At 38.7% G+C, this 24,924-nt stretch overlaps 1 protein-coding gene and 1 long non-coding RNA gene across 10 annotated transcripts in view; one reads left to right on the top strand and one right to left on the bottom strand.

Annotated features, from left to right (window-relative positions):
• The window catches only part of LOC309633513, a 61,011-nt gene extending 50,729 nt beyond the window's left edge, over positions 1-10,282 (bottom strand). Inside the window, exon 1 of the long non-coding RNA XR_014247591.1 lies at positions 8,828-10,282. This is a non-coding gene — a long non-coding RNA (uncharacterized lncRNA). The remainder of the gene's footprint in view (positions 1-8,827) is intronic.
• A 218-nt stretch (positions 10,283-10,500) lies between these two features.
• RNF2 (ring finger protein 2) overlaps positions 10,501-24,924 on the top strand; it is a 95,423-nt gene continuing 80,999 nt past the window's right edge. For 2 of the 9 annotated variants that reach the window (XR_014247426.1, XM_082402036.1), the window contains exon 1: positions 10,505-10,719. The gene's annotated coding sequence lies outside the window, so the exon portion shown is untranslated. Of the gene's footprint in view, positions 10,720-23,243; positions 23,460-24,924 lie in introns of those variants that run through there. The other 7 variants (XM_082402032.1, XM_082402031.1, XM_082402034.1 and 4 more) reach the window with 6 other exon arrangements.

Here is a 24,924-nt window from a genome sequence, read left to right as displayed (position 1 = left end):
ATCCTTGCTGCTGTGTCTCTATGAGCTTTGAAAAACTGAACCACCATTTCACAACTTCCTATGCTATAGTCTTTTTTATCCAGTTATGTTTAGTAATTGGGGATTATTACTAAAGTGTAACGAATATTCACTATTTGGATTATTCATATGTTTATTCTCTTATTTTAGTACAAATATTCAAAAAAATGTATCCCCATTTTTATTAATTAAAGCAGGACCACCAGTTGTGAGAGGGCAGTTTAAAATAATGGTTAAGGACATGAATTTGCACACCCTATTGCTTGAGGTGCCTTAGGCAAGTACTGAAATGCTTTAAACCTCTATTTTCTTTTCTTTTTTTTTCCTTTGGTCAGGCCGTGTGGCTTGTGGGATCTCAGTTCCCTGACCAGGGATTGAACCTGGGCAATGGCAGTGAAAGCCCAGAATCCTAACCATTAGGCCACCAGGGAACTCCCTAAACTTCTATTTTCTAATCCATAAAATGGTAGTTATGATGGTAGTAACTTCCTCATAGGTTTGTTATAAAGATTAAATGAGATGATGCTTATAAAATACTTAGCACGGTACCTAACACATACAAAGTTTATGAGGTTGTTGGATATTAGCACAGCTGTGACTCTACCTACACCTCTTCCAACTTCTAGGACTAAAGCCAGTATTGCCAAGAGTGGAGTTTTACGAGAGAAAATGCTGCTCCATGGTGTGTAATTAATACTGGTGGTCGAGGGAGAATTATTTCTGTGGCCTTTCTCTTATTGGCCTCACCACATTTAGTATGTGTCTGTTTCCCCTACTAGATGCTGGGTTCTTTGAGGATAGGGTCTATGTCTTATGTCTCTGAATTACTGACTCTGGTTAATTGTCGACTCTTGCTAAGGGAATGTATAAATGAACACGTATGTGAATATACTTGAAACATTCATTTTAAATTTGAGTTATTTAAATGGTTTTAAGTAATTAGAAAGAAGAATTTCTTTTAACTGGGTCTAGTAGAGCAATATAGATATTACAGCTACAAATAAAAGGACAGTTATCAATCACATTTTTCTTTGTTCACATTTCAAAGATGAAGTCCAGTTTAGGCATTTTATGTGTGAGATGCCCATTGGACATCCAAGTGGAGAGACTGAATAGGGAGGTGGACATAAGTTTGGAGAGGTCCTCAAGTTTCCAGAAACTTACAGAAGTTCATAAGTTTGGAGAAAATGGGGAGTTGTCAATATGGGTAGTACTTGGAGCCATAGGATAGGCTGAATAGGACCACCAAGGGAGGGGATATAAATTAAGAGGACATAAGGTCCTAAGACTAAAGCCTGGGACATTCCAAAACTTAGAGTTTGGGGTAATGATGAGAAGCCACAAAAGAGACTGAGCTAGAGAGGGTCAGAGAGATTAGAAGAACCAAGAGAAAACCAGTCATCACATGTTCAGCTCTCATTGTCCCTGGCTCTTTTCAACACGCACTCTGATTCTTCTCATCTATCTCAGGAGCTTCTTCCAACTTCAGGGCATTATCACTAATTTTCCTATCTGCCCCTCTGCTTCTCATGACCCTCACTCAGTAATTCTCTGTTTCACCTTTGTCTTCAGATTTGGCCCACCTGCAACTTGAGGACATAGAGTCGGGGTGTCCATTTGCAGCCTCAGCTCACATAAGCCATGTTGTACATTTCCCTTATTCCTCACCTCACCTGTCATCTTCTCCACTGAAAGAGACAGAGAGATAGCTACTCTTGATGTTCTTCGCTTCAGACCCTCTGATTCAGCTTTCAGGTTGGGTGCCTTGCACCCCCTTAAACTTATCCTAAGCCCTGCTTTCCTGGACTTTCTCCTTGCCTGTGTATTATATTCTGGCTCCAGCTGTGGGCATTCAGCCACTTTGGAAAAACAACCTGTACTTTCCAGTCAGTCCCTGAGTCCCTCTATTTCTGCACAACCCCATCCCCACTCTACCCCAGCTTCAGTGGATAGCACTTTTTGCTGTCACCCCTCAGGTCATTTGAGCCATAGTTGGAGGGAAGTCAAGTCTCCTGAACCCACCCTAATATATTGCCCAAGCTTTTTACTATATGGTGATCTCAAAGAGTCTGGGGAAAAAATTCCCTGGAATAGAGATGTATAAGATGGAAAATTCAAATATTTGATTCTCAGCCTACAATTTGTACTTGCTTCCTGCAATCACATGCTAAATCAGTAGGAATTTCTTGAGGGAGAACTAAGGAGTCTAATTAGCAAACAACACCTAACATTTGCCTTAGAGACTGTGGGATATAAATTAGTAGGAGGAGAAGAGAATCCCCAAATAATTATATCGGTCCTAGAACTATTTTTGAGGGCTCTATAAGCATTGGTTGGTCCCTGTTTAGCTTAAATTCTTATCAAGTAGGGTTAGGAATGTTTAGGGGAATAGAGACTGAGGTCTAGTAACAAGTCATTTGAATTCCTGAGTTTCAAGGCCACTACACTACCAGATCTCTTAGAAAGTCAAGAATTCCCAAGTTCTAGTTTTCTTATTTGTTTTGTTGATGATGCCTGATCTAGAACAATTGTCTTCTTTACCTCAGTCCTTCAGTTAATAATAGGTAGATATGTACTGAAATTTTCACTCATTTTTAACAGATAAGCATGTAATTGTACCTTTACTACTGTTGTGATAAAACACGTTTTATTCCATTGTGAAACATTCAAACAATGCAGAAAGTAAACAATTTAGAAACTGAAAGTCCTCTAAAGTCCTCCTCTCCTTAAATATACTCAATCCCTCCTAATAGTTTGGTGTATATTTTAAAAATATTTCTGTATTACAAAAATGGGATATATGGAACATATCGCTGAGAACTATTTCATTTGATAATATACCTTTGATACCTTTCTACGTCAGTACTTGTAGCTCTGTCTCATTTTTAATGGGTATATGATGTATTACTGTATGGATTTACCAAAATTTGTTTAGCCAAAAATGTAGGTTATATTAAGTTTTTTACAAACACAATCAATACAAAAATTAACGTTCATGTATATATTTCTTTGTACACTGTGTGAATACTTCTGTAGGATATATTCCTGGAATTGGATTTCTTAGGCTAAAAATATAGACGTTTAAAATTTTGAGAGATAATGACCAAATTGCCTTTTTAAGAGGTTGTGTCATTTTTCATGAACATCAACAAAGTGTGCAATATCTGTGTTCATAAACATTGACCAACAGTGAGTATTATAATTGCCTGAACATGGTAGGTAGAAAATTATATCTATTCAAATTTGCATTTCTCTAAATGTTATGGTAATGATTAAGTTAGATACTTTTTGTAAAATATATAAAGTATTTTTATTGACTGCTTTTACAAAACTGTAGTTATTATCATTAATTAAAGGTATACCAAATGTATCTTAGGAGCAAGGCAGAAACATATAGGTATATATATACATATATATACACATATATATTCAATATCTACATCTATATCTACATAAAATATATAAAACCTTGTTTCAAGTGCTGAATAATGACTGGTGTTGAAAGATGAGTAATGACATTTTGCCCTCCTGCTACTTTCACTCTGGGGGGAGGGGGGACATACTTGCACACTGCTAATCTAAGCAAGTGAATGGGGGAGAAAAGACACTAAATGTGGGTTGAGAACTAGTCAAACTTTGAGTCCCAATTGGAATTTAGGATTAATATATAGCATTTTAAACTTTTACTCTTGGTATGAAATGTTACTGTATTTTGATAAGACTTTAAAATCAACATCCAAATGCAGTTCTACTTGAAAGTCCACCAATAACAAACTTTCCTGTTGGTCATAATTTTTCTTTGGGTAGCTGCAATAACATCACATGACATTCCTAACATGGGTTCTCCTGACCCAAGATCATTCCTGGAGTATTCATTTCCAAAGATAGCAACCTCATTGCTGCTCTGTTCTTTTCCACTGAAGAGGTCTGTATTTTCTGTTTGTTGACAGAGGTGGCTCTTTTTCCATACCATGAATGACATGGTGTCTACGGGTTATATTTGTGACATCTTCTTGTAATGTAATTTGCATTCACTATGTGTGAAGCCACAAGCTAAAGGCTTAGATGAGAATATGGCCAAGCCTAATTAAACAGCCAAGTCAGGAAATGAATAGGTTGCCAAATAGCTAAGAACTGGATCATGTAGAAGAAAGGACAGCTGTGTTGAGCTCAGGCCCAGAGTAGTCTTTTGAATTTTAGGAAAGGGACGGTCAAAACAGGGCAGCTAATGTGATGAAGTCCAAAAGTGAAACTGGAGCTAAGGATGTATGAGTCAAGAAGTCAAGGAATTGGAAATCCACTAATTCTGAACATCAATACTGTTCTAGAACAAAAGCTGATTAGATCAGAGGATGAGTGAGTATTGGAGAGGGACACAACCAGGTGAGTTAGGCCACCCGTATATACCTAACAGGATACTATGACAAGAAGATTCATTTGCAGCTACCTGTATCTTATCTTACTCCACATGTGGCAGAACTCATAATTCTTAAGGAACCACAGTCAATTCTGATCTTATAAGCATGACTTATGAAATGTGTTTATTTAAAAATGATGAAACAATATATACAATGGAATATTAGCCATAACAAAGAATGAAATCTTGCCATTTGTGACAACATGGATGGACCTGGAAGGTGTTATGCTTAGTGAAATAAATCAGACAGAGAAAGACAAATACTGTACATTTTCCTTTACGTGGAATCTAAAAAACAAAACAAACGAACAAATATAGCAAAACAGAAACAGACTCACACATGTACCAAAATGTTCATTGCAGCTCTATTTACAATACCCAGGACATGGAAGCAACCTAAATGTCCATCATCGGATGAATGGATAAAGAAGATGTGGCACATATATACAATGGAATATTACTCAGCCATAAAAAGAAATGAAATGGAGTTATTTGTAGTGAGGTGGATGGAGTTAGAGTCTGTCATACAGAGTGAAGTAAGTCAGAAAGAGAAAAACAAATACAGTATGCTAACACATATATATGGAATCTAAGGGAAAAAAAAATCATGAAGAACCTAGTGGCAAGACGGGAATAAAGACACAGACCTACTAGAGAATGGACTTGAGGATATGGGGAGGGGGAAGGGTAAGATGTGAAAAAGTGAGAGAGTGTCATGGACATATATACACTACCAAACGTAAAATAGATAGCTAGTGGGAAGCAACCGCATAGCACAGGGAGATCAGCTCTGTGCTTTGTGACCACCTAGAGGGGTGGGATAAAGAGGGTGGGAGGGAGGGAGATGCAAGAGGGAAGAGATATGGGGATATATGTATATGTATAGCTGATTCACTTTGATATACAGCAGAAACTAACACACCATTGTAAAGCAATTATACTCCAATAAAGATGTTAAAAAAAATAAAATAAATAAAGATGCTAAAAAAATAAATTAAAAAAAAAAAAAACAAGAAACAGACTCACAGAACAAACTAGTGGTTTCCAGAGGGGAGGGGGCAGGGGAGGGGCAAAACAGGTGAAAGGCTTAAGTGGTACAAACTAGCAGTTATAAAATAAATACGACACAGAGATGTAATATACAGCACAGGGAAGATAGTCAATACTTTATAATATTGTATAATATTTGTGGTGTGTAGTCTATAAAAATATTGAAATACCATGTTGTACACCTGAAAATAATATACTATTGTTAAGTCAACTATACTTCAATAAATTTTTTTAAAAACATAAAACAAAAAATTTTCTACAGACTAAAGTCCTTAGGAAAAAATCTCTTCCTGGATGTAACACATAAAACCTTGGTATTCTAGGTTGACCAGAATCGTTTTCAGATTTACCTGAATTGTAACCTACTTCAGTATGTTATTCAATGTATATTTCAATGGTTTACTTTTGTGGAGTATTAAATGCTAATGGATACTGCAGGGTTTTCTACATCTTGATGTAGTCTAAAATAAAACAAAATTTTCTTTGTATGGTTGGGATCTGGCAGTTCTTTTAAATTCTTTACTGAAAAACATTTCCAAGAATGTTGATAAGAGATGTCTTTACCCTCCACTCTCTCACCCACAAAAACTATTCTTCCATGCTTGTTTTAAGTGGGAAAAATTAAATTGTCCACAAGGGCAGTTTGAGCAAGCTGTGACTTGATTTAAATATTTCACACTCTTCAGCTGTACTTTCCCCCTGGGATCTTGCAGCCTTCTTTTCCAGAGAAATTTCCATTTTAGTTCTAAGTTTTGATCTTAATTATCTATTCCTTGCTAGTTTCCAGGATTATTCTTGGTGTTCCTAGATCAATGCCAAGGCACAGTTCTCATCTCTTGCAGTAAATATTTTAAAAGGAAAAGACCTGCAAAGTTTGTTTGAATAGAATAAACTTACTTCACATTAGAAAACTAAAGCCAGTTAATTATTAAATCATACTTCATTGTATATATCAAGTTGGATATCACAATAATATCCTCCATTATTAACTACAAAGAAACAGTTGGCTATTTGTGCTGCATCAGAATGAAAACTTTTATTCTTTTGACTTTTTTCAAACACATGCTAGTTCATTATTTTACTAAAAGGCACTAACAGATGTTAGGCAGAATGTGGCCTCATCTGGGACATATAAAATACCATTCCAAGTCTCCATAGAAGGGAAACAGCAATATTATTTAGTTCTCCCCAAAAGCTTAACCAGCCCATCTCATTTAATCTGTTTAAGGTGAACAGTTAAGAGTAGCACCAATTATTTTGGTTGTCTTAGGAATATAAAAAGGAACAATGAACTAAAACACCAAAAGGAAAGTGTCACAAAAAGAAATGCACTATGTTGAAATACAAATAAAACTTCACTAAAGCTTGTGGCTAGAGCTATATTTTTTCAGCTGAAGAGGTAGTAAATCTTGAGTTGCCTGCTTCCTGAAGCCACCTTGAATTATAGGTCTCTTTAGGCCTTTCTACAATGTTTCTACTTAATTTGACCCTTTCAAAGAAAGCACAACACATCTAAAAGATGGCATATAAAGATTCTGGTAGAAGATATATTTTGACAGTTTTATATATATATATATATATATTTTTTTTATATATATATACATATATATAGTGATTAAATCCCAAGATATTCCAGTCTTTTAACCTACCTTTTAGTTTTAATTTTGTTTTGTTTTCTTAAAGTAACTTTTCTAAGAAAACAAAAACAAAACCTGATGGTTTTTGTCAACAGATCAGGTTCATATACTATTATATTTAGCATTATCTCTAGCTTCTTGAAAATAGACCACATTGAGGACTGGAATAAATACTAGTGTTGAGAGGAAGCTCTGGAGATGTTTGCCTCAGACTGCTTACCCATTAGAAAGAAGAAAAATGCTGGAGTTGTGTATGCAGCACAGAGTGGGAAGGCACACGTGGCATAATGGAATGTACCCTGGACTTGGAGTCAGATGACCTAGGTTTGAGCCTCAGCTCTGCCACTTATGAACTCAATGTTTGGGAGAGTTAGTTAACCACAGAAATCACATTTCCCTCCTCTGTGAAGTAGGAATAATACCTTGGAGAACTGTTCTGAAGAGTCAGTGAAATAATGGATATAAAAGTGTTCTGTAAACTGTGATATATACATAGCTTGTTATTAACAAACTATTGGTGGCCTGCAATTTTCATCTCAGATAAGCAGATAACAATTAGATATTTGGAGCACAGCTGAAAAGAAATCCATGAAGTGGATATAGAATAGGCAGGCGTGAATTTCCATTTGAGACACACTGCCTAACAGAGAAAGCCTCTGGGGGACTAAATGCAATCTTGATAGGAATGTCTGCTTTTAAGTGGTAAAGTGAGGCAAACCAAGCTCATATGAACTATTCTATTTCATATAAACACTGGGATCAAAGATTCCCAATCTTTCATTCTCTTAACGCCTATTTAAGGAGCATCTATTATATGCCAAGCATTGTGCTAGGTATACGCTGGTGAACAAGATTTCTGCTCTCAAGGAACTTGTGTTCTAGTTACATTAATATCTTTATTCCAAGCACTCGGCAAAGTGTTAGCACATAGTAGATGCTCAATAAAAGTCGACTGAGCTGAACTAATCTAATTTTGTAGCATTACCATAGCAGAAAGCCAGTAAAGAGATGATTTTTGTGATCAGAGATGTCTACCCAATTCACCATGTGATTAACAGGGTACTACTTCTGAAGTTTTGAGGGAAAAGAAACTTTCTAACTAGAGTTCATCTAGTATTATATAGTATTAATTTAATGTCTTCCTGCTTAAAATATAGTTATCACTTCCAATTAGTAGATTTAACAAGGGGGCAGGGTGTTAGTAGAAAATGTTTTTCAGGGTGGTATCCCTCATGTCAGGTCGAAAAATTAGCAAAAAGAATATAGGCTGGATATGTCAAATCACTATTGACAGGCTGACTATGGACTTGACATTGATTTAATACACAATTAAAACAAAGGGGAAGAAAAATGGAAAGTCCATTCTATTTATATGATAATCAACTCTTAACAAGTGCAGAGAGTTTATGTTTTGAAAGCATACCTTTCTTGAAGCCACTCAAGAGAGCTAGTGTCATGAAATAAAACTTCTTAGAGTTTTTTCATAACATCTAGAAGCTGACTGGTGGGGTCAGGGTGATTGACGTCAGTATTGTCCACCAATATCACCACTTCTTCTGAACTCGGTTCAGCCTCAGTTCAAGGACTCAGTCCCCTTGCAGATGGAGGAGGCTATGTAACTAGTTTTGGCCAATGACATGTGATCAGAGATCTGTTTCTTTCCCAAGCTAAGGCTGTGAAAAGTTCATAGGGATTCTTTACTCACTTTTTTCCTCTGCCACAGAGACTCAGTTGCTGTGCTCTGGGTGATACAGCTACAAGATGGTGAGCCCTCTGTCAATCTGGAGCCCTCTGTCAATCCTGGAGTGACTGAAATAGAACGAGTCTGATTCACATGAAGCATGAGCAAGCAATAAACTTCTGTTGTGTTAAGGCATGGAGATTTGTTACTATACCATAACACAGCCTTTCCTGATTAAGGTAGTCAGGGAAGGCCCATAATACTCTCAGTCCAAGTTTCTGAGTAAGAGATAAAATAGATAATATGAGTTCCATTAATTTGTCAGTAGTGTCTTTCATATTAAGGATGCTAGCCTGAGGTCTAGCTTTTTAATCACATTTAATCCAGATATCCCATAAGTTTTCCATCAATTGTCCCGTGAATTTTTCTAAAGTACCATATTTAACTTTTATCCATAAAGTTCCTGTGCTTTTTACAAATGATCACTTTCCTCAACATCAATTGAATTTCTTAACCTAACCACACATTATTTTCATAAGCATTTTCACTAGAGCAAAACGTTCTGAATTATGAGCAGCATTAATTGAACGACATGTGCAGTTGTGAACAAAGAAGGGAGATGCTTCTGCAACTGCCCTGTCTCTAGAAGGTGGACCTTGTAGAAGCAGAAGCATTCCTAATTATTTTGATTTTTTTTTTTTTTCCACATTGGAAAAAGACCTTAACCTTGAAGGGCTGGTAGAATCTGAGAATTGTCATTTCTTATTTAAAGCTTTAGGTAGTTAGTGACAGTTTTGAAGTCACTGTCTTTGCTCTTGTTTACCTTAATGGATTGTGAGGTAGGGCACACAGTGTGTTGTGTTTAATATTTTAATGCCTGTCTTCTTTCTTTCTACCTATCCAAAGCTAACACTCACAGTCCTACTCGACTCCGAGCTCCTCAGGAAATCTCCCCTGAACACACCAGCTGGAACGGTTCCTTTGCTTTTCCAAAATCTTATGTAAATTCATAACATTTATTTGGCATTGCTTGTAGAGAGTTTTACAGAATTCAAAAGCTGGAAAGGACCTAAGAATCATTCAACACAATCCTCTCATTTTGCAAATGAGGAAAGTAAAGTCCAGAGCAATTATATAATTTAGCTAAGTCACATAGTTAGAGACACATTGGAGGCTATAAACCTAGTTCGCCCAATTCCCAGTGCAGTCCATTCCTTCGTGCCACAAGTGCCTTCACATTAACTATCTGGTAGCGTTGGTTACCTTTTCCAGAGAACACCAATAGTATATCTTGAGGTCAGGGAACTCTTTCACTTTGTTACTTCAGTTTGTAGCTTAATTTATACGCATTTTATATACTCTTTGGTAGACTAACTGGTTGTGTTTTAGGGAGTCCCAGGCGAGAGCAGGAGTCCGAACCCGATCCCCAGCAGCCGGCCAGGGAGGCTTAATGGGGGTCGCAGGTAGGGGCAGGAGACCTCAAGGAGAGAGAACGCCGAGAACGAAGCGCCGCCGTCGTCATCCGGGCATTGCCCGGGGGCTCCGTCGCCCCGCGGAGGGCGCCGGGGGGCGGGGCCGGGTGGCCCGGGGCGGGGCGGCGGCTCGGGCCCTCCTGGCAGTACACGGCGGCGCCCCCCCTCCCCTCGCGCCACGGGCCTCCTGGCGCCGTGCACGTCCCTGTCCCGCGCCTCCGCCCCCTCGCCCACTCGCTCCTTCCCGCCCTCCCCTCCGCGCCGGCCGAACCGGCTTCCCCTCGGTCTCTCATGAATATTGAGCGGCCCCTGTTGTATTTCCCGAGCTCCATTGCGGAAGCCGAGGCTCGCCATATTGTGCGGCGGCGCCAGCAGCCGCGGCGCCTTGTACCTGAGTCTCGCTCCGGCCGCGGCTAGCGGAGCCCCGGATTGGGGCAGGAGCCGGTGAGCGGGGCGGGCGGGGAGGCGAGGGGCGCGGAAGCGGCGGGCTCGGCCGCGTGTTAGCTCGGCGTGGCTGCGGGCGGCTGACGGCCGCCCCGGGGCCGGGGGGCGTGTGTTCGCGGGGGTGTGAGGGGAGATGGCGCCGCCACCCCCGGCCGCTCTCGGGGCGGGGATGGCGGGGGAGGCGGCTTCTCATTGTTCCCGTTTCTTCGAGGGTCTTGGCGGGGGTGGGGAGTCCGGCTTGGGGAGGACCCCGTGGGCGAATCTCGGGGATTCCTTCCTTCGTGCGAACCGTTCGTTCCTCTGCGCGGAGGCCGGGACTGCGGTGCGGCCCCCTCGCCTCCCGGGGCGGGGGCCCCAGCTACTCCACGTCCGCTCTCCGGGGGCGAACCGCGTGGAATGCAGGGTTTTCCTCCCCGGGCTTCCCCCTCGCAGCCGGGGGTGTGTGTCCGCACTGTGGAGGGTGAGGCAGGGGCGCTTTGTGCAAATAGCCCGCTTTCCCCCGGGGTGCTGGAGTCCGGGTTCGAGCGTAGAGGCGGTCCTCGTCGTCGGGGTTTCCTGTAGGCTGCGGGGAGACTCCTCCTGTTTAAAACATTCCTGGACTGCCGCTTGCCTGCTCGGGAGTATCTGTTGCTGCTTTCTAAAACCGCGAGGTTGCCCCGGAGGAGTCGTGGGGGGAGGGGGTGTCTTGGTTTGTTTCTGATGGAAGCTTCGCGTTTTGAACCCAGTCGTGTACGCTGAGGTCTTTGGTACCGAGTGTCGCCGGGGAGCCCTCGTCCTGGTTGTCAGGATCATTTTCCTCCTACAGACGTTGCCTCCCTGCTCCCAGAGATACTGTTAGTAAAAATTGGTCTCTAAAACTTTGAGGTTCATTCCGATTATTTGGCCCCTAAGACCCATTATAGGCTTACCTCCTTGAATCTTTTTTGGATAACTATTGCCTGGCTGTCAGAAGTTTTAGAGAATGTGTACCTTTACGTGGTAAAATGGTTTGAAAATGTCAGGTTTCTCGAAGGTGTGTAAAGATACTTGTTTGCTGTGAAAAGGGTAGCTTTGCATTCGGTATTTTAGTAATATGGTTTATTTCTTTTAAAAAGTAAAAAAATTGAGACATGGTTTCATTGTTTTAGACTGAGAATTATGTTTAAAACTAATGTATGTGTGATTTGCATCACATAGTCTACTTTTGGTAGTTCCAAGATGATCAGCTGGAATACTTAGTGTAATTGGCAGATAATCTACTTTCCTCACTTGCATTAGAGTGTAGTTGTTGAATATTTTAATAACTTAGATTGGTGTTAGAGCTTGGTTTTAAAGTGAGTGTTTCATCCTTTGATTTATAAAGCATTTAAATGGCAGCAATATGACTCTTGGTTATTCCTTTTTTCCCCTAAAATTTCTACTTGTCACAATCAACAGGTATCTTTTAAAATCTTGTTTGTACATTTAACGTGATTTTTAGTAAAATAATGGGTAGTTATATAAGACTCCATTTTCCAAGGCTAGCACAGCAAATATGGCCCCTTACTTTTTCTAAGGATTGGAGATAATTTCCTTCAGGTACCGTTGTGGAATACACATTTGAGGTAAATTACAGTAGTTGTGAGAGTGCAATGGAGAATTTATGAAGGAAAACTGCCTGAGTAGGCTAGTCCGCTTGAGTATTAGAAAAATATGCTGATGGTCCTCAAATGTGCTGCATAGAAAGATTTTAAATTAGAACCATTAACATAATGTAGACAATGCAGACATTCAACAGACTACGAATTTTGAGTTTTTTCCTCTGCCTGTGTGGAACACTCAGACTGCTAGCTCCCAGATTTGTGTGGATAGAAATATGGAGCAGGTCAGCAAACATCTTTGGAATTTCATTTGTCTATTACTGACCTTCAGCATGTGGTGTCAGGTCTGTCTCTTTAATTTGATTTATTCGTGATTTGTGTTTATATTATGCAGTCTTTGGAGTAAAGGTGATATATGTCTAATGAATAATATATAACCAGATGTTTCAGTGACAGTTTCATTTCTATACATTAGCACAGAAGCATAATTCCTTCTAGCAAGAAAAGTGAGTTAACATTAAAATGCACTTTATTAAAATTATGGCAGCATTTCTGGTGTGACTTAAAGCACTTCACACCTTTGTATCAACTCATTTGTTAAATCTGGGGAAACTAGACAGTGTATCCCAGTTTGCAGTTTTTTTTTTTAATAGTAATCTTTTATTTATTTATTTATTTAGTTAGTTAGTTATTTATTTATTTTTGACTGCGTTGGGTCTTCGTTTCTGTGCGAGGGCTTTCTCTAGTTGCGGCAAGCGGGGGCCACTCTTCATCGCGGTGCGCGGGCCTCTTCACTATTGCGGCCTCTCTTGTTGCGGAGCACAGGCTCCAGACGCGCAGGCTCAGTCATTGTGGCTCACGGGCCTAGTTGCTCCACGGCACGTGGGATCTTCCCAGACCAGGGCTCGAACCCGTGTCCCCTGCATTGGCAGGCAGATTCTCAACCACTGCACCACCAGGGAAGCCCCTGCAGTTTTTAAAAAGGGAAAAATACTGTGAGATTATGTACAGTCTGACGGCATACAGATCTACACTTGATTTTTAATTAATGTTTGTTACGCATGGTGTGGAAGACAGACATTGTTGTCAGACATTAGTTGTTTAATTTCCTGATGTTTTTCATTTCTTTGGAATCTTTCAAGATATCAGTAAGTTATTATAGTAACTTATTGAGTGTTTATTTGCATTTAAGTGAGTAGATCCCCATATAATTTGGGTACAAAGGTACAGTAAAATTTACCCTGTCCATTCTCTGTAGATCCAGATATCCTGTCTATTCCACCCCCCCACCCCCGACTTTCACTTTTTCTACCTAATGTGTCAGACGGGTCCTCTGGTGTCTCTTGTAAGGTGTATAGCTTGGTTGATTTTACATGGATATACTGACTGTGGTAATGGGACTTTTGACAGTTAAGTAGCAACTGGTATTAGTATGTCCATGGGCAGGAGCTAGGTGATGAGTCCCCGAATTATGCTAAGGGAGTAGGTGGCCCACTCTCCACTTTTATGCTCTGTGGAGGAACCCCAGTGGAACTGGCATGGACTTTTAACTTTAAAATTTTTTTCACTTCTGTTTTGTCTTATGGATGTTAGGCAGCCGAAGTGGACTAATATGTCTGGGTCTAGTGATACCTTTTCTTGGATGCTCAGGAACTATATACATACGTTGCTAAGAATTCTGAGAAAGATTCTCATTGTTTGAATTTGCCTTCTCTCTATGTGTCTGCCATTTTGTCATAATTTTAAAAAAATCTATTAAGTACAATAATGAAAAATTATTTTTGAAATTAACCTCAGATTAAATTGTCTAATGAGGGCGTCTTATTAAATGAAGTAACAAACCATAACATTTGAACAAAGCATTTTGGTCATTTGTTTTCAGCAGTTGTGTTGATTTGGGGCTCTCCTGCAAGAGGGATTTCTTTTTGTTCCTATGCTGTAGCGTGTAGTTGTAGTTTATGAAAAAGTTAGATTCTAACGTCAGTGCGTAAAATGAAAAACACATGTAGTAAGAAATTATGCTTGAAAATCCCTTAGGATAGGAAAACATACCAATAAGTTCAGTTCAGCTTTAGTGTTGGAATAGATTGTTGTTTCTTTTGTTGAACACTAGATGAAGTAGTCAGCCTGCAGTATGGGCTGTGTTGAACACAGCAAAAAAAAAAAGTCTTTAAATATAAGAATCACATTCAGCGTGGCGTCATGCTCATACCAGGAGAGGCTTGTGGGAACTGAGACCACTGAGGAACAGCAGGCCAGCTCCACTATCTCACATTTTCTCTAGGATACATGTGCTCTAGTGAGAGGACGTGGGGGTGTATGCTTGGAATAGCCGGAACTGTGTAAATATTTCTTGTTTCCTCTCTTTTTTTTCCTTTGCAAGCTGGATAGTTTAAATCACAAAAGGTAAATGATTTTTTTGTTGCAATTTAACAGACACAAATTTAAAGGGTTTGGTGTTTTTCTTTCTAAAATATATTTTACCTGTAACTCCAAAGTTACTTTGCTTTTCCCTTCAGTAAAGAAGCAAGGTATCTCAGAGGAGAGCAGCTAGAATCACTGTGATTAACAATGTATTAGTGTCCAACAGAGAAAACAAACTTCAATAGGAATTTGAACAGAGGGGATTTAATATAGGGAGATGGTTAGACAAGTGTTAAGAGCAAAAAGAGAACGTTATAGTAATCAGTTAAAGAGCTCAGAGAAGAGGTTCTACTGGCCTGGTTCTGAACTTTTGAGGTCAGCCTTGTTGAGCTGCTGATTAGTTCTGGGGGATACTGAAAGAAGCTGGAGGCTGGAACCAATTGCTGCTGCCAGTAACTGGAAGGAAGTCCCCTCACCCGTCTTCCTGCTTTCCCATCTCCATTCATTACCTCCATTGGCAAAGCCTAACAGGGAGCCCCCTGGCAGAAGAGTTGGTGAAATACAGTTGCACAGTCTCAGCCTAAGCACCACAAAGCAGTCTAGAGTGGTGGTTTTGGAGTTGAGAGATAGGGAGTAAATTACCTGCACAAGTAGTATAGATTAAAATAATTTAAATAGGGAATCCTGTCCTTACCTTGCCTGTTCAAAAAACATTTATTGATTATCTTCTGTGTGCCAGACCTTCTGCTAGGGATTAGGGATAGAAGAATGAAGCGAATAGGGTCTCTTATTCAATTGAATAAGCAGAGATGACAAACTACCATACAGGTGTTAAATGCAGTAACAGATAAGTGATACGCTTTGGGAACCCAAAGGACATAGCAACCTACTTGCCTCTTTTCTTCCCAGCTAAACCTAATGACTACTGTTTTTATTTGGTATCTTGATCAAATCCAACTTCATTCTGTTTGACTGCTGTCCTATGAAAGCTGTTTCTCTGAGACGCCTCAGATTTATCATGCAGTTACTGTCATTAGTTAAGCATTTCTCTGTGCTTTATTTTTCTAGATTATAAAGACCATCATTTTCTCTGCACTTATAGCCTAGCCTAGTACTTCACACATAGAAAATGTTTGAGGAATATTTATTTTTGCAGTGGATAATGGGAATTAAAGTTTGCTCATTACCTTTGTAGACATTGTTTCCTCCTTCCAAGGTCATTAGAAAATAGTTTGGCTAGAGTGTTATGATTTTACAGATGTGAGAATTGAAAGATTTAAATAATTGGTTAATATAAACTATATAGTACTAGTAACTGATCTACAAATAGGACTTTGGATTTCTGATGTGTTATATTCCAGATCCAGCAGTTTTGGCAGGGATTTCGTTTGATGGCTAAATAAAACCTTCTTCTACTTCTCATTTTAGAGCCTAATGTTCTAAAATCTCAAATTATTTTGGGGTGGGGGGAGGAAGAAAAGAAGCCCCTCATTTTATTTCCTAAAAATTAAAACATCATGCAGTTTCTATTTACATTGTTCTTTTTAGTTGTCTACTGTTTTCTTTTTTTCTACTCACTGTGTTGATTACACTACCTCTGTTAGCTATTGTAAAATGTGCAAATCTGCATACTTCATTTCGACTTCCTTTTTAGAAGAGTGTTCTGCGTGTTTCCCCCACCATACACAGACTATGTTGATTTAACTTAAAACCAACTGATTTTTCACTTATAAAAAGATGTATGCCTCCATGCCAGTAATTGCATTAAATCCTCACTATTTACACTATTTACTGTATAAAGTCTAATTCAGTCTGGGACGGCTGTCTGTATAGAGTCTAATTCAGTCTGGGACGGCTGTCTGTATACAGTCTAATTCAGTCTGGGACGGCTGTCTTGGTATCCAGCCAAATGTTTTGTAGAAGGCTTTCCTGTATTACAGAAGGGGTAGTGTTGTGTATAGTAGAAGGAGCTTCAGAATTGAAGGCAGGAGACTTGGTTTCTAGGTCTGGTTCCACTACTAGCAAGTTTCTTGGCCTTTCTGTTTTCTTTTCTATAAAAAAAAAAAAAAAATAGCACACTCGTTGACCTTCCAGGTTATTTGTAAAGGTTTAAGAGGTAACATAAAGAGCATTGTGAATATAAGAGGGTGTATTTGAAGAAAGAGAGAGGGACAGATTGATCTGTTGCATGGATCTTGAGAGAGAGAAAGACAGAGATTGATCTATGGCATAGTTGTGTGTCTCCTTTCAAGTTTTTGAGTCTCCATGTTTAAAAGAAGATTTTTAGGGTGAAATGGGGTATGGGAGGAGTTGTGGATGTCCTATAACCCTACTTTTCCCAAGTCTGGTCAATAGTGTAGTATTCCCAATCTCCTTAAATAATTGTCTGTTAAGGTTGATGTGCTTCATTAATTTTCTTTCACCAGGGCTAAATATCTTATGTCGTGAGACAATACCCCAAATTTGTACACTTAGGCACAAAACTACCACTTTGCAGATTGTTTAAATGACAAGGGCCTAAGGGAGTAGAAGAAGTAGATGCCGTTACTATTTTGACTGGAAATTTCCTATTTTGGTTTTGTTTTATTTATGTTGTTTTATAATACCAATTACAGAAAATCTCTGTGCTTTTATTTATTTTTTATTTTTTTGGTTACGTCAGGTCTGAGTTGCAGCACGCGGGCTCCTTAGTTGTGGCATGTGAACCCTTAGTTGCTGCATGCATGTGGGATCTAGTTCTCTGACCAGGGATCAAACCTGGATCCCCTGCATTGGGAGCTTGGAGTCTTAACCACTGCACCACCAGGGAAGTCCCTCTCTGTGCTTTTAAAAAGACACATAGCAAGATTAGAAATTATACCTGTTGTTTAGTTTTTTTTTTTATTAACACCTTTATTGGAGTATAATTGTTTTACAATGGTGTGTTAGTTTCTGCTGTATAACAAAGTGAACCAGCTATACATACACATATATCCTCATATCTCCTCCCTGTTGTGCCTCCCTCCCACCGTCCCTATCCCCCCCACTAGGTGGACACAAAGCACGGAGCTGATCTTCCTGTGCTATGTGGTTGCGTCCCACTAGCTATTGATTTTACCTTTGTAGTGTGTAAATGTCCATGCCACTCTCTCACTTCGTCCCAGCTTACTCTTCCCCCTCCCCATGTCCTCAAGTCCATTCTCTAGGTCTGCATCTTTATTGCTGTCTTGCGCCTAGGTTCTTCAGAACCGTTTTTTTTTTTTTTGAAGATTCCATATATATGTGTTAGCATATGGTATTTGTTTTTCTCTTTCTGACTTCACCCTGTATGACAGTCTCTAGGTCCATCCACCTCACTGCAAATAACTCAATTTCGTTTCCTTTTCTGTTGTTTAGCTTTAATGAATTTAATTTCTTATCCTTGATCTTAAAAGTTTTTTTTTGTTTGTTTCTTTGTGGGTAAATAAGAATTTTTTTTGAATTTTATTTTATTTTTTTACATAGCAGGTTCTTATTAGTTATCCATTTTATACATATTAGTGTATATATGTCAGTCCCAATCTCCCAGTTCATCACACCACCACCACCACCATCACGCCCCGCCACTTTCCCCACTTGGTGTCCATACATTTGTTCTCTACATCTGTGTCTCCATTTCTGCCCTGCAAATCGGTTCATCTGTACCATTTTTCTAGGTTCCACATATATGCGTTAATATACAGTATTTGTTTTTCTCTTTCTGACTTACTTCACTCTGTATGACAGTCTTTAGATCCATCCACGCCTCTACAAATGACCCAATTTCATTCATTTTTATGGCTGAGTAATATTCCATTGTATATATGTACCACATCTTCTTTATCCGTTTGTCTGTCGACAGACATTTAGGTTGCTTCCATGACCTGGCTACTGTAAATAGTGCTGCAGTGAACATTGGGATGCATGTGTCTTTTTGAATTATGGTTTTCTCTGTATATACCCAGTAGTGGGATTGCTGGGTCCTATGGTAATTCTATTTTTAGTTTTTTAAGGAAGCTCCATACTGTTCTCCATAGTGGCTGTATCAATTTACATTCCCACCAACAGTGCAAGAGTGTTCCCTTTTCTCCACACCCTCTTCAGCATTTGTTGTTTGTAGATTTTCTGATCATGCCCATTCTAACTGGTGTGAGGTGATACCTCATTGTAGTTTTGATTTGCATTTCTCTAACAATTAGTGATGAGCAGCTTTTCATGTGCTTCTTGGCCATCGGTATGTCTTCTTTGGAGAAATGTCTATTTAGGTCTTCTGCCCATTTTTTGATTGGGTTGTTTGTTTTTTAATATTGAGCTGCATGAGCTGTTTATATATTTTGGAGATTAATCCTTTGTCCGTTGATTGGTTTGCGAATATTTTCTCCCATTTTGAGGGTTGTCTTTTCGTCTTGTTTGTAGTTTCCTTTGCTTTGCAAAAGCTTTTAAGTTTCATTAGGTCCCATTTATTTATTTTTAATTACATTATTCTAAGAGGTGGATCAAAAAAGATCTTGCAGTGATTTATGTCAAAGAGTGTTCTTCCTATGTTTTCCTCTAAGAGTTTTATAGTGTCCAGTCTTACATTTAGGTCTCTAATCCGTTTTGAGGTTTTTTTTTGTGTATGGTGTTAGGGAGTGTTCTAATTTCATTCTTTTACATGTAGCTGTCCAGTTGTCCCAGCACCACTTATTGAAGAGACTGTCTTTTCTCCATTGTATATCCTTGCCTCCTTTGTCATAGATTAGTTGACTATAGGTGCGTGGGTTTATCTCTGGGCTTTCGTTCATTTTCCATTGATCTGTATCTGTGGTTTTGTGCCAGTACCATACTGTCTTGATTACTGTAGCTTTGTAGTATAGTCTGAAGTCAGGGAGCTCTGTTTCCTCCAGCTCCGTTTTTTCCCTCAAGACTGCTTTGGCTATTCAGGGTCTTTTGTGTCTCCATACAAATCTTAAGATTTTTTTTTTCTAGTTCCGTAAAAACTGCCATTGGTAATTTGATAGGGATTGCGTTGAATCTGTAAATTGCTTTGGATAGTATAGTCATTTTTGCAATATTGATTCTTCCAATCCAAGAACATGGTATATCTCTCCATCTGTTTGTATCATCTTTAATTTCTTTCATCAGTGTCTTATAGTTTTCTGCATACAGGTCTTTTGTCTCCCTAGGTAGGTTTATTCCTAAGTATTTTATTCTTTTTGTTGCAGTGGTACACGGGAGTGTTTCCTTAATTTCTCTTTCAGACTTTTCATCATTAGTGTATAAGAATGCAAGAGATTTGTGTGCATTAATTTTGTATCCTGCAACTTTACCAAATTCATTGATTAGCTCTAGTACTCTTCTGGTGGCATCTTTAGGATTCTCTATGTATAGTATCATGTCATCTGCAAACAGTGACAGTTCTACTTCATCTTTTCCAATTTGTATTCCCTTTATTTCTTTTTCTTCTCTGATTGCCGTGGCTAGGACTTCCAAAACTATGTTGAATAATAGTGGTGAGAGAGGACATCCTTGTCTTTTTCCTTATCTTAGAGGAAATGCTTTCAGTTTTTCACCATTGAGAATGATGTTTGCTGTGGGTTTGTTGTATATGGCCTTTATTATGTTGAGGTAGGTTCCCTCTATGCCCACTTTCTGGAGAGTTTTTATCATAGATGGGTGTTGAATTTTGACAAAAGCTTTTTCTGCATCTGTTGAGATGATCATGTTTTTTATTCTTCAACTTGTTTATATGGTGTATTACACTGATTTGCATATATTGAAGAATCCTTGCATCCCTGGGATAAATCCCACTTGATCATGGTGTATGATCCTTTTAATGTGTTGTTAGATTATGTTTGCTAGTATTTTGTTGAGGATTTTTGCGTCTATATTCATGAGTGATAATTAGTCTGTAATTTTCTTTTTTTGTAGTATCTTTGTCTGGTTTTGGTATCAGGGTGATGGTGGCCTCATGGAATGAGTTTGGGAGTGTTCCTTCCTCTGCAATTTTCTGGAAGAGTTTGAGAAGGATGGGTGTTAGCTCTTCTCTAAATGTTTGATAGAATTCACCTGTGAAGCCATCTGGTCCTGGACTTTTGTTTGTTGGAAGATTTTTTAATCACAGTTTCAGTACTTGTGATTGGTCTGTGCGTATTTTCCATTTCTTCCAGGTTGTCCATTTTATTGTCATAGAGTTGCTTGTAGTAGTCTCTTAGGATGGTTTGTATTTCTGCAGTGTCTGTTGTAACTTCTCCTTTTTCATTTCTGATTTTATTGATTTGAGTCCTCTCCCTCTTTTTCTTGATGAATCTGGCAATGGTTTATCAATTTTGTTTATCTTCTCAAAGAAGCACCTTTTAGCTTTACTGATCTTTGCTATTGTTTTCTTTGTTTCTATTTCCTTTATTTCTGCTCTGATCTTTATGATTTCTTTCCTTCTGCTACCTTTGGGTTTTGTTTGTTCTTCTTTCTCTAGTTCCTTTAGGTGTAAGGTTAGATTGTTTATTTGAGATTTTTTTTGTTTCTTGAGGTAGACTTGTATAGCTATAAACTTCCCTCTTAGAACTGCTTTTGCTGCATCCCATAGGTTTTGGATCGTCGTGTTTTCATTGTCATTTGTCTCTAGGTGTTTTTTGATTTCCTCTTTGATTACTTCAGTGATCTCTTGGTTATTTAGTAATGTATTGTTTAGCCTCCATGTGTTTGTATATTTTACGTTTTTTCTCCTGTAATTGATTTTTAATCTCATAGTGTTGTGGTCAGAAAAGATGCTTGATACCATTTCAATTTTCTTAAATTTTCTGCGGCTTGATTTGTGACCCAAGATGTGATCTATCCTGGAGAATGTTCTGTGCACACTTGAGAAGAAAGTGTAATCTGCTGTTTTTGGATGGAATGTCCTATAGATATCAATTAAATCTATCTGGTCTATTGTGTCATTTAAAGCTTGTGTTTCCTTATTTATTTTCATTTTGGATGATCTGTCCATTGGTGTAAGTGAGGTGTTGAAGTCCCCCACTATTGTGTTACTGTCGATTTTCTCTTACATAGCTGTTAGCAGTTGCCTTACGTATTGAGGTGCTCCTATGTTTGGTGCATATGTATTTATAATTGTTATATCTTTTTCCTGGATTGATCCCTTGATCATTATGTAGTGTCCTTCCTTGTCTCTTGTAACATTCTTTATTTTAAAGTCTGTTTTATCTGATATGAGTATTGCTACTCCAGCTTTCTTTTGATTTCCATTTGCATGGAATATCTTTTTCCATCCCTTCACTTTCAGTCTGTATGTGTCCCTAGGTCTGAAGTGGGTCTCTTGTAGAGAGCATATAGATGGGTCTTGTTTTTGTATCCATTCAGCGAGCCTGTGTTTTTTGGTTGGAGCATTTAATCCATTCACATTTAAGGTAATTATCGATATGTATGTTCCTGTGACCATTTTCTTAATTGTTTTGGATTTGTTTTTGTAGGTCCTTTTTTTCTCTTGTGTTTCCTACTTAGAGAAGATCCTTTAGCATTTGTTGTAGAGCTGGTTTGGTGGTGCTGAATTCTCTTAGCTTTTGCTTGTCTGTAAAGCTTTTGATTTCTCCATCTAATCTGAATGAGATTCTTGCCGGTTAGAGTAATCTTGGTTATAGGTTTTTCCCTTTCATCACTTTAAATATGTCATGCCATTCCCTTCTGGCTTGTAGAGTTTCTGCTGAGAAATCAGCTGTTAACATTATGGGAGTTCCATTGTATGTTATTTGTTGTTTTCCCTTATTGCTTTCAATAATTTGTCTTTGTCTTTAATTTTTGCCAATTTGATTATTATGTGTCTCGGTGTGTTTCTCTTTGGGTGTATCCTCCCTGGGACTCTCTGCGCTTCCTGAACTTGGGTGGCTATTTCCTTTCCAATGTTAGGGAAGTTTTCAACTATAATCTCTTCAAATACTTTCTCGGGTCCTTTCTCTCTCTCTCTTCTCCTTCTGGGACCCCTATAATGAGAATGTTGTTGCGTTTAATGTTGTCCCAGAGGTCTCTTAGGCTGTCTTCAGTCCTTTTAATTGTTTTTTCTTTATTCTGTTCTGTGGCGGTGAATTCCACCAGTCTGTCTTCCAGGTCACTTATCCGTTCTTCTTCCTCAGTTATTCTGCTATTGATTCCTTCTAGTGTATATTTCATTTCCGTTATTGTACTGTTCATCTCTGTTTGTTTGTTCTTTAATTTTTCTCACTGTTTGTTCTTTAATTCTTCTAAGTCTTTGTTAAACATTTCTTGCATCTTCTCGATCTTTACCTCCATTCTTTTTCCGAAGTCTTGGATCATCTTCACTATCATTATTCTGAATTCTTTTCCTGGAAGGTTGCCTATTTCCACTTCATTTAGTTGGTTTTCTGGGATTTTATCTTGTTTCTTTATCTTGTACATAGCCTCTGCCTTTTCATCTTGTCTGTATTTCTGTGAATGTGGTTTTTGTTCCACAGGCTGCAGGATTGTAGTTCTTCTTGCTTCTGCTGCCTGCTCTCTGGTGGCTGAGGCTATCTAAGAGGCTTGTGTGAGCTTCCTGATGGGAGGGACTGGTTTTGGGTAGAGCTGTGTGTTGCTCTGGTGGGCAGAGCTCAGTAAAACTTTAATCCTCTTGTTTGCTGATGGGTGGGGCTGGGTTCACTCCCTGTTGGTTGTTTGGCCTGAGGTGACCCAACACTGGAGCTTACCTGGCTCTTTGTTGGGTCTAATGGCGGACTCTGAGAAGGCTCACATCACAGAGTACTTCCCAGAACTTCTGCTGCCAGTGTCCTTGGTCTCACGGTGAGACACAGCCACCCCCCGCCTCTGCAGGAGACCCTCCAACACTAGCAGGTAGGTCTGGTTCAGTCTCTCCTGGGGTCACTGCTCCTTCCCCTGGGTCCCAATGTGCACACTACTTTGTGTGTGCCCTACACGAGTGGAGTCTCTGTTTCCCCCAGTCCTTTCAAAGTCCTGGTATCCAATCCCGATAGCTTTCGAATCTCATTCTTTAGGAATTCCTCCTCCCGTTGCCGGATCCCCAGGTTGGGGAGCCTGACGTGGGGCTCAGAACCTTCACTCCAGTGGGTGGACTTCTGTGGTATCAGTGTTCTCCAGTTTGTGAGTCACCCACCCAGCAGTTATGGGATTTGATTTTATTGTGATTGCGCCCATCCTACCATGTTATTGTGGCTTCTCCTTTGTCTTTGGATGTGGGGTATCTTTTTTGGTGAGTTCCAGTGTCTTCCTGTCAATGATTGTTCAGTTAGTGTGATTCCGGTGCTCTCGCAGTGAGAGCATGTCCTTCTACTCCACTATATTCAGTATCGATCTTAAAACTTTTAATTGACATATTTGTAAAGAAAACATGCCTCATAGAATTAGTGGAAAGATGCTTTTTTATTTTTGTCAGGTACTGTCCTCTAGGAATGTTTCCTTTTGTGATTGTAAAGTAATGGAAGCATGTTAAAGGCTCTCAAATATTGATAGTTGAATTTTGTCTAAAATACTAAGACTAAATTTCTCCATTCTTAATGTTATTATTATCGGTTATGTTTGTATTCAGATGTGGGTCTCATTTATCAGTTTGAGTTAACCAGTCATAATTTATCAGTTTAGTGTCCTGAAATTTTTTTTTTTCCCAAGAAGTCTCTATAACTTTTGAAAATCTAATGTTACAGTTTTGTATAATTTAAATAACATGATTATTAATTCCAATTTATTTTATTCTGAAACCTTTGAGTATCAAGGATACTGGAATGATTGATTTAGGAGAATTAAGACAATACAGTTGTGCCTGTGAGAAAAAAACAGTTTCACAGAGTAAAGAAGCTGTCATTCACTTCTTAAATGGATTGTTTTTAGTTTTAATCCCTATGTGCAAAATAGTGCTTAGTCCTTTCCAAAGTAATTAAGAGCTAAGAATGGGGAAAAAATCCATAAATTAAGTTGTCTTCTTAATCAAATATAACAACTTTCAGTTGTCACTTTATTAATTAAAATTTTTTTTAATGGAGAATTTAAGAAATGGAAAAAATCATGCTTTCAATACTCAGTTTTAATTGCTCTTAAATTTTGATTTATTTCCCTTTGGAAATAAATTTTAGCCTTTGGCTTTTGTTTTGTTTAAAATATAGTTTTAACTATCTTTTGTATGTAAACCTAAATTTATGTTTAATTTTAAATCTAACTTTAGATATCACTAACATTTTCTATGCCATAACCAATTTTGTAACATTTTTGATGATTGCATAATATTTCAAGTGGATGTACCATAGTATATTTATACACTTCCTTGTGGTTGGATCCTAAGGTTCCT

Source organism: Balaenoptera borealis (assembly GCF_965194805.1).
Source record: "Balaenoptera borealis genome assembly, chromosome: 1".
Taxonomy (NCBI): Eukaryota; Metazoa; Chordata; class Mammalia; order Artiodactyla; family Balaenopteridae; genus Balaenoptera; species Balaenoptera borealis.
This window is presented reverse-complemented; position numbering and strand designations above follow the sequence as displayed.